This window comes from Macadamia integrifolia, chromosome 1 (assembly GCF_013358625.1).
Source record: "Macadamia integrifolia cultivar HAES 741 chromosome 1, SCU_Mint_v3, whole genome shotgun sequence".
NCBI lineage: Eukaryota > Viridiplantae > Streptophyta > Magnoliopsida > Proteales > Proteaceae > Macadamia > Macadamia integrifolia.
In genome coordinates, this window is record NC_056557.1 from 4,065,719 (window position 1) to 4,080,345 (window position 14,627).

Sequence of the window (14,627 nt, forward strand, 5' to 3'; positions counted from 1 at the left end):
ATTCAGTCCAATCTAAATTATGGGTTGGGCATCGCTACCTAGTAGCATGATAATTGTGTTAATACGGAATCAATCAGAGTGTCAAGTGTCTCAAGTTATTGCTGGTAGCTAGAGTAAATTTTGTTGACTTTTGAGCTTATTCCAAAATATTTAAAAAAATAGTTTCCTGTGGAGGAGCAGGGCCAATGGGAGTGCACAAAAGAAAAATATCAATTAGGACATAATTTTATATTTGATGGGGGTGAGATGATCATTTCACCCTACCATGTGTCAAGGCACAAAGACCACGTCTTTCCACATAAATCATTTTTTCTTAAAATTTTAATGAGAAAAGCGAAAAAGTCTCTGAACTAGTGGTGCAACAATGACAAGTGTGACATTAACAATTCCTCTTTCCATACCACCCATCTGTTGGTGTACGATGTTTTGTATTTCATCACAGTTTAATTCAGGGAGTACTAGTGCAACGCCTCGACAAACAGGACGATGATCCCTGTAATGCAAGCAATACTGAGAGGTATGAGGACGAGCATTATAACCTTCTTCTCCATTGATAGTGAAGCAAAATCTCATCTCACTAAGGATGTAGGCAATCTTGTCGAACCTCATAAATATATGTGCATTGTTTATTTTGTTTTTTCATTATCTTCTGCATCGTTTTAGGATTGCGTTTCTACACCATCAATCATAAATAATCAAGAGTGCTACCTATATCGCTAGTTCGGATGACATTTTCCCTTTCATCAGAAAAGAAATTCATTCAAGCAAAGCAACATGGCTTGATACAAAATCCTTCACCAAATAAATTAATTCCAACAAAATCCAAGGCCAACAACCTTGGTCGTGATGGAATAGATTAACCAGCTCCTCATAGTCTGTCCAAATTGTGATGGTGATAATACCTAATTTTTCTAAATTTAGCTATCAAAGATGGAATATAACACTACTTCGATAATCCTTTTTGATCTACAGATTCTTATGCTCTCCCTACAAATCCAGAGATTAGGGAATCATCAATCTAAAAACCATTATTTAAAATAGCAGTGGCCCGTCCTACCGTGCTCAAACCAGCCATATAGCTCCCATCACAAACAAGGATACGTGATGTTCTTAATATTAGAGCTTGATACATTGGCCAAACAGTCATCCGATTAAGATCAAGTTAAGTCTCACATAAGTTAATGGGAGTGATGAGAAGTATATCTTGGACCCACCTGTTAATATTAACCATAATATTGTGGGGGGTGGAAGCCTTACTTAATTTGACACAAGTTATGGAAAAAACATAAATGAAGAGTGAAAAAATTCATTTTTAATCATGAAATATTAGTCAACTAAGGTTTGGAGGAAATATTCAATTTGAAGGAATTTGGAAAGATTGGCTCTAGCATGGAGTCCATGATTTAACATTTACCTTATATAGAAAGACTTTGAATTTTGGATGTAGAGGAGATTTCCAAAGGCTACCACAACTTAAAATAAAATTTTCTACTATCTTTGTAGTCAGGAGACTTAGGACCCCTTTCTTTGACCGATAAAAAATCAGGAAATCCTCAATCGGGGTAGAAGCAAGACGAATAGTGATAAAACACTCACTTTCTTAATTTTAATGGAAAATTTTATGTGTTTTCTTATATAAATTAAAGATGTAAATTTTCACCTCTCTTTCTCTCATGTCAATTCTAAATCTCTAAATTACCTCCCCTCCCCTCTTATAGTCCCTTTGGTAGCACCGCACTTTGGTAGCCGCTTTCCAGCATCTCCCCCCACCCTGCACCCCACTACCACCTCTCACCCTATCCTTCCCATCTATCGTGAGCCACCGCTTCTGTAACCCCCACCCGCGCCCCCTCTCTCCTTGGACAACTCTACCTGGTTAGTCAATTATTGTCTGTGCCTAATTGATCATCTTTATCGTGTTTTGTACCTTACTAAACTCTTCTTCGTAACTAAAAAAGTGACTGAGGGAAAGGATAAATGAAAGTTTGAGGCCGATAGATATTAAGGTTTTATTTATCAAAGGGTTTTTGTATCAAAGACATAGGGCTTTTGCAAGAGAGAGATATGCAATGTGAATTGGATGTTGCGAAGGTGAAGTAGGGAGACATCTGAGATGTGGGGCAAAAGGAGACTGGGACATGGGATGGGGTTGGAGAGAGTGCAAACAAAGAGGTGATATTGTTGACAACTCATGGGAGATCACAAATGGCGTGGGAGGGTTCTTGATGGTTTGTTAATAGGGGAATTGTAAGTCGAGTCATGTGGGGAAGGTGCAGAGGGGCGGAGGTAATGGGTTGCAAGGATAAACTATCAATGGGTAGCAGAAGAGATTGATGACGGTGCAGATGCACGAGTGAACTCGACCTGTTTGGGTCTATGAAGATAGAGATAGAGAGGCTCATGGTAGGAAGCCCAGGGACGAAGATCGTCAGGGACATCACACACACACAAAAACACAATCTCCTAGCTTGTGCACTAAGGCTCCGTTTGGTATCGTTCTAAAAAAACGTTTTTGGAGTTTTTTCGTTATGTTGAAACGAAAAAACGGAATCTTCTATTTGGTGCACTTATGGTCTGTTTCTGTTTTTTTAGAACAAAAAGTGAAAAAAAAAAAAAAAAAAAAACTGAAAAAACGAGATTGGACGGAACTCCATTTTGGAGTTCCGTCTTCCCATATCGTTCCCAATAAAAATCTGAAATTTTGAAACACCATTTTTTAATTTAAAAACTGCATTTTGACACAGAAACTGAAATTTTCGTTTTTGACACAAAATCGCGTTTCTGGAACAGAAACGATACCAAATGGGCTCTAAGTATATTGTGTTTATATTCAAAGATTATATGAGCTACCTACCTTGATGGGTTAGGATATACCTAAAGTTATATCTGTGAATGGTCAATGCCATGTCTTTTTTTTTTTTTCTTTTTGGTAACGATGGCCAATACCATCTCTACCATAGCAATAACACTGCAACTACAAAGATCTCATCACTCTTGCAATCAAAGTTGCATAGGGCAGAAGCTCTAGTCCGTTATTGCATTTGACTTGTTTGATGATCATCTCTATGGCTTCAAATACGCATTATATTTAATTCATCATACAACCGGTTATGATGCAATTACACAACTTGTTGGATAATTAACTGACATTATATAGATAAACTCAGGGCCCATTTAATAATAATTATGTTGTTTATGTAGAAAGAGTTCTCCCACAGAAACAGATTTTTTTGTTGAAAAAAGTATTTAATGAACCAGTTTTGGAATCGTTTATTGCAAATATTGTTGTTTGGTGACACATACTTCTAGAAATGTTTCTTGCAGACATTGTTATTACCATTAATTACCAAATTGACATAAATATTACAAAGGCATAACCCAATAAGGTCCAACACAATTTCTCAAATTTCAAATTTTCAAACTATGCAATAATTGTCATTTTAACTAATATAACATTATTTAGTATACTATATGAGTTGTCACAATCCCAAACTATCAATGTCTATAATAGAATGTGTTAAACAACGGGCCTATTAGGGGTTCAATTTGCCTCTTTTATTTAAGTCCAACTTGTCAACAACATCAAGGATATCTTAAATATCCTTGTCTTTTCCTCTGAGTCTTCAATCTCTCCTTTTAGAATTCTTTTATTCTCCTCCTCACCTTGTATTGCTTTTTGTAAGAATCCCTTGACAAAATTAGAGGAGGGAGACAATGAAGGTGAATGAGCTTTAGGTTTTGAGGTTCCTACATAATCAGTTGAATGTAAGCTAGGATTGGTATTAGGGGAATTGATATCATTAGTAATCCATCTGAAAAATTTACAACCTCGATCTAGGGCCTGGAGGCCAAACACAAAAATTATTTATAGTCATTAAAGTGAAGTAGTACATTAATTTTTAACAATAAGGAAACTCTACAACAGCTTGTGTATAAAGTTATACCCCAATTGAATTTGGGCAATACTAGAATTTTCGGCTATAGTTTGCTTTAGTTTTTGTGATGTGTACTTTCATTGTCCTTCTCCACATTCACATAATCTAAATGCATCCACCCACATGAAAAAAGTGTAATGTCTTGGACATTTAAAGTATTATCTACTAATATTAGGACCTTGCATTGTTGCGAATCTATTACACAATGCATTACAAATAAACTCTACACGCATCTAGCAATCTAGGTCTCACTAGAAGATATCTATTAAACATAAACAATGCATATCATATTTGAGATAAGAAAGCTTAGCCGTCTCTGTACCTCATAAGAAGAGTGGTTGTCACATAGATAGTCTAAAAAACGATTGTGGTAGAAGCCATCATAAGACTCCCGAGAAAAAGGAAAAGTATAATTAAGACTTAAATATGCTCCCATTCATTAGCCAAAATAGAAGAATCAATAAGTATTGTGAACAAAATCTTTCAAGCAATCGAGATCAAATTTAAATAAACTTTACATGTGAAAACATCAAAGAGAAGGTCAAACAATCAACAATTGAAATCTAATCAAGCCCATGTTTTTGGAGCAGAGACAATCTCAAGCACTCAAGCCTAAGCCAACTTTTTACTAAACCCACATAGGAAAAAGCCCCCAAATCAGAAGCCTTAAATCGTCAGAGAACCCATAAATCAAATGCAAGTTAGAGCTTCTGATAAATACCCTCGAGAAGTCCTAAATCATAAGCATAGCCCTAAATACCTATATTTTAAATACCTATATTTTAGGGCTTAAGTGTAGAGATTTGAGTTTAGAGAAGGATTAAACTCATAATGTGACAACAACAAATGGGTTTGCAGAGGAGATGCTCCCTGAGTTTGAAGATGGAAGAACCAAAGTCAAAGCCACAGATCAGAGAAGCTTTACGCGTTAGATTAGGAGGTTTGAGGTATCGGTTTGGGGCCGTTTGAGAACACAATAGATGCCAAGGGTGTAAAATTGGAACCAAAACAAACCGAATCCAGTTCCATACCGAATACCCTGAACGGAACCAAATCAATTATAATATGGTAACATCTTGGATCAGAAATGAGCATTTATAATTTGGTTCGGTCCGGATCGGGATCTATGTCAAGAACCGATGGTTCTAACCGAAACTGAACCAAATAACTTGATGTAACTTTTTCCTCTTTTTAAAAACTAAAAACTTGATGTAACTTAAATAGAAACCTAACGTAATTAATCTCTTAATTTGTCTTATAGAGTTAAAGTTGTCGTCTAAGTTTAAAACCCTCCCTTGTTGGGGAAGACCAACCTAGTGAATGAGCATTTGTATTTTGTCTTTTGTAAAGCAGAATCGAATTTAAAATTGGATATTGGAATCAAATAAGAACCGAATACAAAACCCAAATAGGAACCAAAACCATACCAGAACCGGATAGGTCCGAAACCATACCATAACCAGATAGGTTCAGTATGAGTAATGATTTTTTAGAACCGAGACGAGACTTGGTCTGGTACTATATCACACTAACACTCCTTCGAGCATAAACCAAAACCGGATTGAATACTTGGTTCCGGGCCGATTGACACCCTTAGTAGACACAACGATGGAGGAGATTTTCCCTACCTAGTCGTAGCTGCTCTTGGGAAGAAGACGAGCTCTAGTTGCAACGCTCAGGAAAAGGAGTTGGGAGATGAGAGGAGACACGAGTATGGGTTTGAGAGGAGGTAGGAGTGTAATGGATTTGATCGATTTTTTATTTGGGTTTTTCCCAAATTGTTGGCTCCAAGTCATTTCTAAAAACAAAAAAAAAACAAGTCTTAACTAGTTTCTCCATTCTCGTTTCTTGCACAAAAAATTGCCATCAATTTCAATATATGTTTCAAGAAATGGGTGAAACAAAACAGGTCTGTCAAACGGTTTTGGGGCCATTTTTCTGTTTCTCATAACATAAAAATGAAAAAGCGCATTTTCAAAAATGTTATCAAATGGGCCTTAGTGTAATTGAAATACGACGTTAAGATGGATATATAGTAAAGCTATGAAGGATAAAGTAAAGAATGATAAAATTAGATCTGATTTTGGGATAGCTTTGATATATGATATAAGTTGTGGGAAGGTTGTTTGAGGTGTATGAGTGCATGACTGTATATAACAGAGGCCTTAGATGCTCTAATAAAATGGGAGTGATTTGATTCAGATTGAATGAGCTAAAAGAGTCAGGGGTAGGCCTAAAATGAGTTTGGGAGTGATTAGGAAATATATATATATATATATATATAGTAGGCTTAGCCCAGTTCTTGATAAACCTACAGTTCAAGATTATAGTTTTAAAACTATAATCAATCGGGTTAAAGCTACTTCCCTTACTCGAGAACCTACTATTCAAGAACTCCGTCAGGACCTCAACGAAGTTAAAACTGAAGTTCGAGATCTTAAACAAATAATTCAAATTCTTGAACTTTACAATACTCAACAGGTCATTGAGCAAGATTCTGGCGAAGAAACTTCCTTTAAGGATCTACTAGTAACTCAAAATATAGTAGCTAGTACCTGTGTAACTCCTGCTACAGTTTCTTCTGATGACGCTCAAGTCTTAACCATCTAATAGGTTCAAATTCATAGATGGCATGTAATAATTGTCATCATTATTAATCATGAGTTTAGCCTAAAAAAAATCGCCTTAATTGATTCAGGCACAGATATTAATTGTATTAACGAAGGACTTGTACCTTCCAAATACTTTGAGAAGGCTGCTCAAAAATTGGTTACTGCTGATGGATATAGAATGCAGGTTGGATATAAACTCCCCTCTGCTTCTATCTGCACTAATGGACACTGCCTAAAGACTCCTTTTATAATGGTAAAAGGACTCTCTCAATTTGTACTCCTCGGTACTCCATTCTTATCCCATTTGTATCCCTTAAAAATTAACACCATCGGTTTTCACTCAGTGATTCAAAATCATCCTATCACCTTTCATTTCATTGAACCTCCTAAGGTTCATACGGTGAATGAATTCGGGCTAAAGTTTAGTCTAAAGAAAAGTTTATATGTTATTTATCATCTGAAATTCAATAAAAGAGCATACAATAAAAAATTAATGACCCTAGTTTTCAAGTTCAAGTTAAAACTTTTCAAGCTCAACTTGAAAAGGAAGTCTGTTCAGATATTCCAACTGCTTTCGGGTCTAAGAAAACTCATATTGTTACTCTTCCATATGAAGACACCTTTTTCAAACACCAGATTCCTACTAAAGCTCGGGCAGCTCAAATGCCTGATCTTTTAAGGGAAACTTGTCAAAATAAAATCTCTGAACTTCTTGCTAAAGGTCTTATTAGACCAAGTAAGTCCCCTTGGAGCTGCACTGCATTTTATGAACAATAATGCTGAGATTGAAAAAGGTGCACCCAGACTTGTCATAAACTATAAACCTTTAAATAAGGTTCTTAAATAGATCCGGTATCCTATCCCAAATAAGAGGGATCTTCTCAATAGACTATACGCCTCTCACATATTTTTTAAGTTTGATATGAAGTATGGATACTGACAAATTCAGATAGTAAAGACCGATAGGTATAAAATAGCTTTCGTTGTCCCATTCGGCCAATACGAATGGAATGTTATGCCTTTTGATCTTAAAAAGGCTCCATCTGAATTTCAAAATATTATGAATCAAATCTTCAATCAATATTCACAGTTTATAATTGTGTATATTGATGATGTCCTTATATATTCACAGGACATTTCCCAACATTGGAAACATTTAAATCTCTTTTTTTCTGTTATTCGACAAGCAGGACTTGTTGTTTCTGCAAATAAAATAAATTTATTTCAAACTAATGTTCGATTCTTGGGACACTACATCTCTTTTGGATCTATCATTCCCATAGAACGAGCTATTCAGTTTGTTGATAAATTTTCTGATGAAATAACAGATAAGACTCAACTCCAAAGGTTTCTTGGTAGCCTAAATTACATTGCTGAGTTCTATAAGGACTTAGCTAAGGACGCCAAACCTTTGTTTAATCGGCTTAAACAACAGCCTGAACCATGGACAACTGTACATACTGATTCTATCCATAAAATCAAGCTTAAAGCTAAAACACTCCCGTGTTTAAGCTTAGCATGACCTGATTGTTTTAAAATTGTTGAGACCGATGCATCTGAATTTGGATATAGTGGTATCTTGAAGCAAAGATGTCATAATCTTCCAAACGAAGTTCTAGTATGCTTTACTTTGGGTACTTGGAAGCCCACTCAACAAAAATATTCAACAATAAAAAAAGAGATTCTTTCACTTGTTCTGTGTATAACCAAATTTGAAAGTGATCTTCTTAATCAACATTTTTTAGTCAGAATTGACTGTAAGGCAGCAAAGGATGTCCTTGAGAAATATGTCAAAAATCTTGCCTCAAAACAAATCTTCGCTCGATGGTAGTCCCTACTCTCTGTCTTTGATTTTAATATTGAATTTATTAAAGGTAGTACTAACAGTTTATCTGACTTTTTAACTCGAGAATTTTTGCAGGGCTCCAAAACAGAAAGTTGTTATCCTTGTCACTCCTAATAAAGTTGTTGCCTCAACATCATCTAGGCAACTTCAAGAACATCCCTCTCTTATCTCCTCCCAGTCTCCATCACCTGCCTCAAACTTACAGGCTACCAATAACTCTCCTTTCATAGCAACAAATTTTATCCCAGTTATTCCCATCGAATCCATCCATCTTCGCCACACTCCTTCTAAAATAGCCACCATTTACCTCCATGATCACCTTCATCCAGTCACTGGTGATAAAACCCGTTTTTTCTATGAAATAATCCTTGAAGAAACTCAAAGTGCTCAAATTCAGCACAATTATAGATCCACACATGTTTGGGTTTATTCTAAGCTCAATATTATAAACATCATTCGAGATCGCGAATGGGGATCTTCCCCCTCATTTAAACGCGAATTTCATGATGTCACCGGCCTTAAACTAAGGTCATATGATTATGCTGATTATGTTAAAGCATGAGACATGATATTTTTATATCAGAACGATCATGAAACTCATTCCTAGTTTGTGAAGTTTTGACTTCAACACACCTTATTAGGTATGTCAAACTGGTTTCTCCAATGGTTCTTCACTTGGGGACCACCTCCAACTAAATTCCTTCCACTCCCTCTTCAGCAGTCAGTTACCAAGTTTAAAGAATTCAATCAACCCCTGAACTCTCGGGCTCTCTTCGTTCAATTCTTTATTTTATACGAAGTACCCTGGATCCTTCAATGAAAGTATCAAATGACTACTGATGAGTTTGAAGAATTGAATTATGTTCCTCATTTGGAGCGACATCTATTTGTGAAATGGTGGGATAAATTTGACATTTCACCATTAATTGGTTCCCATTTTGTGCTTGAAAGAGGTATCGATGCCAATATGCCCCTTGCACCTTCTTCTTCAATGACAGCTCAGACGCCTTTTTATAACATCTTTCAAGCTGATCGGCATCGCCTTCCGTACCTATCTGATGAGCAGATCCAAGAGCATATCCTCACAGCTACCGGATTCAATCCTCAATCCGACCCTGCCGCATCCTTCTCCTCCTCCTCTTCCACTCTTCCTCCTTTGGATGATGCCAGCCAAAGTGCTCAATAGCCTGACTACTGAGGCTCTTCAAAAAAAAAATCAGGAGAGGTCTCACTGCACCATGACCCAGTGCCGTGATAATCGGACACGCCATTCTGATTCTTGCCAGGTGTCAAGCTTCATCACCTAGTGCCACTCTAGTTAGACTGACGTCTTGGCATGCGTCACGCAGCACTATAAGCGAATTATAGTGAGTGTCACAGATGGACACTTTAATAATTCACCTCCCTAAGACTCTTCTAGAAAACAATGGGCCCCCCACGTGGAATGCCAGAGAATCTTTTCGTGACTTAATTTTAGTCACACACCTGAACTACGGACGAGTTAACTTTCAACTGAAGTTTATCAGTTTCTGACACAAACCCCACACCTTATTAGGTGTACCCTCCTTTGAAAGGAACACCTTATCTTCAGGCTGTTTAACTTTCTTTTTCTGTTGATTGGATGCCAAATCGACGCCATCTCCATCAAGGCCCATCAGCATCTCTCAACCATAGTTTGTTGAAGTTTGGTGTCCACCATCTATAAAAGGAGAACTCCTCATCGTTAGAAGGCACCACGAAAAATATAAAAGATATAGAGTGCTTAGTCAAGAGTTTCTAAAGTTTTTTAAGTGTTCTGTAAACATTATTTTGTGAGTTTTCTGAGTGTCTTGTAATCAAGTGTTGTCTTCTGTTCGTATATTCAAAGTTTGTAAGTCAAAGTCTCTCATGTAAGTTTTCTTTCCTACTTTTAATTTTATGTATTACGTTTGTAATTAGAAAATTAAAAGAAGAGCTTGTTCTGTTAGATAATTTGATTGATATTTCTTATGCATATATAGAATTTTATATTCATTTATTTCCTGAAAATCCAAGCCACTTCTCTACACTTCATCAGCTAGAAACCCTTGAATTATTCAGGCTTTATTCTAAGAAAAGACAACTCCTTAGCCTGATAGCTTCCCTCGCTGCGTAAAACTGATCTTTCTGTGAGATCTTCCTGAGATTCTGGCTGTAAATGGTATCAGAGCCAAGTTAGAACATGTGCCAAAGTCGTAAGGACCATTAAGTTGGTAGTGTTTCACCCTTTGTCATATAGACCTACACCCAAGTCGTGTCGACCTACACCCAAGTTGTACTCAGCCGTGTTATCGCAGATAGGAGTTTGAAGGCGAAAAGGTATTGACAGTAGGCGGGATTGACAGTAAGATATATTGACCTGAGACCCTTATTGACTCGAACCTCTATAGCATGGCTTCATACTTTCGCTCCAGTTTTAGGAGATCCTCATCTTCTGAGGTTAGCACATCTGGAAGGACTTAAGACTCAGTCCACAATTTTGAAAAAGTGGTTTTTCGTAATCTTGAAGTAGCTATAAATAATTATATCATTCCCAAAATACCTGAATCCAAGGTATATTATAAAGGCATTTTCGCATTTCATAGTGACTATGTTATTAAAACATGCGAAAGCACACATACTCTTGCTTCTGATCAAGAGCAAATTCAACTTTTGACTAGTTCCCAAATCCAGAGACATAAAGAGCGTGGATTTAAGTTTATCCATATCGGCCTTGTCTAGGTTGCCTTAAAACCCTTAACTCTTTCAAGGTTGAATAGTACTGTCTTTGCTGCCATTAGAGATGCGAGAATGAATAATTTTAATGAATCTCTAATGGTATTATTGAGACCAGCCTTTGTGAAGGACCTATCTATTTTCAAAGTAGACCAAATCTACCCATGTCCCTCACAGATCCAAATATATTAAATGGTGTTGTTATTACTTTAAGGACTTTTGGATACGATATTCTCCCAGGAACTCAGAATATTGATGTAATCTATCGTATATATTACAAGACAATGACCACCTGTGCCCCAAATGCTAAGGTTATAGATCCAAAGGGTCAAACCATCTGTTTTCAGGCCAATTCTGAAAGATCTCAAGTTTTTGTGCCCTGATGTATCAGATGGTTAAAAGTAAATCTTCCTGACTCTTGGACCTTAACCTCCATGGCTCCACCTTAGCCACCCATGAGAACTTCTCCATCATGCATCACTCAGCTCATTTATGGTGATGTTGAAATTACTTTTGACCGTAGATCTAATGATTCAAGAAGATCTACCTCTTCTGTAATTTCTTCTTCTTCTGAATATCCTTTGTTTCAAGCACATTTTTGTGCTTCTACTTCTAGAATTTAGAATGAGAATTATGATGGAAGTTTAAACCTTCAGGGTACCAACCATACACCTTCTTAGGTTAATCAACATGTTTATGGTCCTCTACAAAGAGAACAATCCCAGGCTTAATTCCAGCCTCCACCTGCTCCTCTAAATAGGGAAAAGGGGTCTTCTTCCCCAACTCTTTATAATATGCAAGCCTCTTTAAGAATTCTGATGCTTCATATCACTGAAGAACCAAAATTCCAAATTAATAAGAAATTCCTAATTCAGGAATACAAATCTACGAAGAACGAAGGAAAGAGAAAACTTTTTGAAGAACATTATCCTTCTGATTCTGAGCGAAAAAAGCTTCATGAGAAATGGGTTTCTCATATGGAAACTCATCAAATAAATCTTCCTTTTTTCCAGTGGTTAAAAATTTATCTTCTTAATAAATCCTCTAACCCTCATCAGGTTAGTGAGATAAAAAAGGTAACCACTACTTATGTCTCCAAATATGGAACAGAAATTGAATATGTTCATCCCCCCTTTCAAGCCTTAAGAATAGGTGGAAACAAAATGACCATTCCCCTTAAAACTTCAAGCCATACCTCTTCTCCTCTGACTGAATTTCATCTTAGCTAAGTTGTTGAACAAAACAACTTCACTAATCTTTGTCTTCAGTCTATTGGAAATCAAACTGATCGAATTGAGATGATAGTAGACTCATTAAAAGTTTCTACTCCGTCTACTTCTCATGCTAAATTTGAGCATGTCTGGCCAACTTTTGCTTCTCAACCTAGAAGCACTCCAAATGAACCTGCTTCTCAACAAAGAAGCAACCAGTGTTTCTTATTTAAACCTCCCCTAACTTTGGATATTCCAAAAAAGAAAATTTAAAAAACTGAGTCTAACATTCTAGATGAGCTTGTTACCTGACTCCAAAAAATCCAAGTATCTAAAGGAAAATTAGAAGACAGCCAGGTCCTAACTCTTTCTCGTGCTGAACCTTCTAATTCTAAAATTGAATTAGCAGAGAAAGAATTTCAATCTATGCTACCTCAACAGACAGCAATTCCTGAGTCTCTTCCTCAACTTAATCAAGTTACGAGGAAAGCTCGAAAAGTAATGCCTACCGTTGCAACAAACTATTATTACCCTCGACCTTCTCTTGTCGATCTTCAATTTGAAGTAGAAGGAGAACCTGCAAAATTTCCGATCGATGGTAATACTATTTTTTAGTGAAATATTGATGATTTGTCTGAATATCAAATCATAAATCTTTTGAAACATATGCTTATGTATGCCACAGCGGCAAAACTAAATCATTCATCTGATTCAAATATTACTAAAATGATAACAACAGGATTTTTTGGCCAACTCCGCGGTTGGTGGGATTTCTATCTATCTGAAGAAGTTAGACAACAAATTATAAATGCTGTGACCCTTATTCCACAACAGCTTACTGAACAATTAGTTGATGGTAATTTTGCCCAGCGAACTGTTTATGTCGATCAAGAAGATGCGGTTAATACTTTGGTCTACACTATAACTCTTCATTTTGTTCTTCATTTTGTTGGACTAGCTGAAATTCTAGCTGATCGAACAATAGAACAACTAATGAATCTTCGTTGTCCTACACTACCTCATTATAGATGGTATATAGACGCCTTTTTTGCTAAAGTCTATTCTAGAGAGGACTGTAATAATTCCACATGGAAAGAAAAGTTCATCTCTGGTCTACCTCCCTTATTTACTCAAAAGGTGTATAGACTTAAAGCAAAGCATAATGGCACTATTCTCTTCGAGCAGTACACCTATGGAGAATTAGCTGCTGAAATATGCAATGAAGGTCTTCAACTCTGCATAGACCTTAAACTTAAAAAACAACTGTCTAAAGAGAGATAAGCTGGATTTCGAGAACTTGGAGATTTCTGTGAACAATTTGGGTTTGAAAAGGTTCGCCTTCCAGGCTCCAAGAAAACCCATCGGAAACTCTCTAAGTTTTCCAAGCCTAAATATCTTGCAACAAGTTATAAAACTAAGCCTAAGCGCTTCTTTAAGAAACGTTTTTCAAAAACTCGTCCTCAAAACACTTTTCCAAATAAACCTCCCGTTTGTTATAAATGTGGAAAAGTAGGACACTATAAGAATAACTGTCGAACTAAAGTTAGAATAAATGCTTTAGAAATTGACGATTCTCAAAAGCAAAATCTTGAAAGAGTCTTGCTATACAACTCTTCTGACCCTGAGCCAGACTCCGAGTCTAACTCATATTAAGATATTGCTGAACTTGAGTTCGATAGTGATTTTTCTGAGTCTAAATCTCAGACTTCCCACTGTAGTTGCGATCCTTATCAGGCTATGCTAAACAAAAATGGTTTGATGTTTCTCTCTTCCAAAGAATCATTCCTCTTAAAAACCATTGACCATGTCAATGATCCTACAACTAAGGCTCAATTCTTACATGAATACATATTTTATTATTTGATAAAAGAGGAAAGATATATATAGCTTAGGCAGATCGGACTTCCCTCCAATTAGCATGCTATCCAATAAGCGGCGAATTAACCATCCAATAGTTTGGAGGAGTTGAACACGCATCCCAACACATGGGTGCGCATCCCTAGGTTCTCCTAATCATCGGATGGCTAATTGGGCAGCCCAATAATTAGAGAGGATCTTTTCCAACTTTTGCCTTGCATTATTTATGACTTTAAATACAACCGATTGAAAGGTAACATCCATGTAACCGATCCCATTCAGTTGGGAATTGGGATAAGCTGAGTTGATGATGGTATTGGTTTTGTATAATACAGTATTAAGGGTATTTTTGTAAATACATATGAAACACCAAATCTACTCTACTGACGCGCGCACCTTCTGCCAAACTCCCAACGGAGGTTGGTGAGAGACA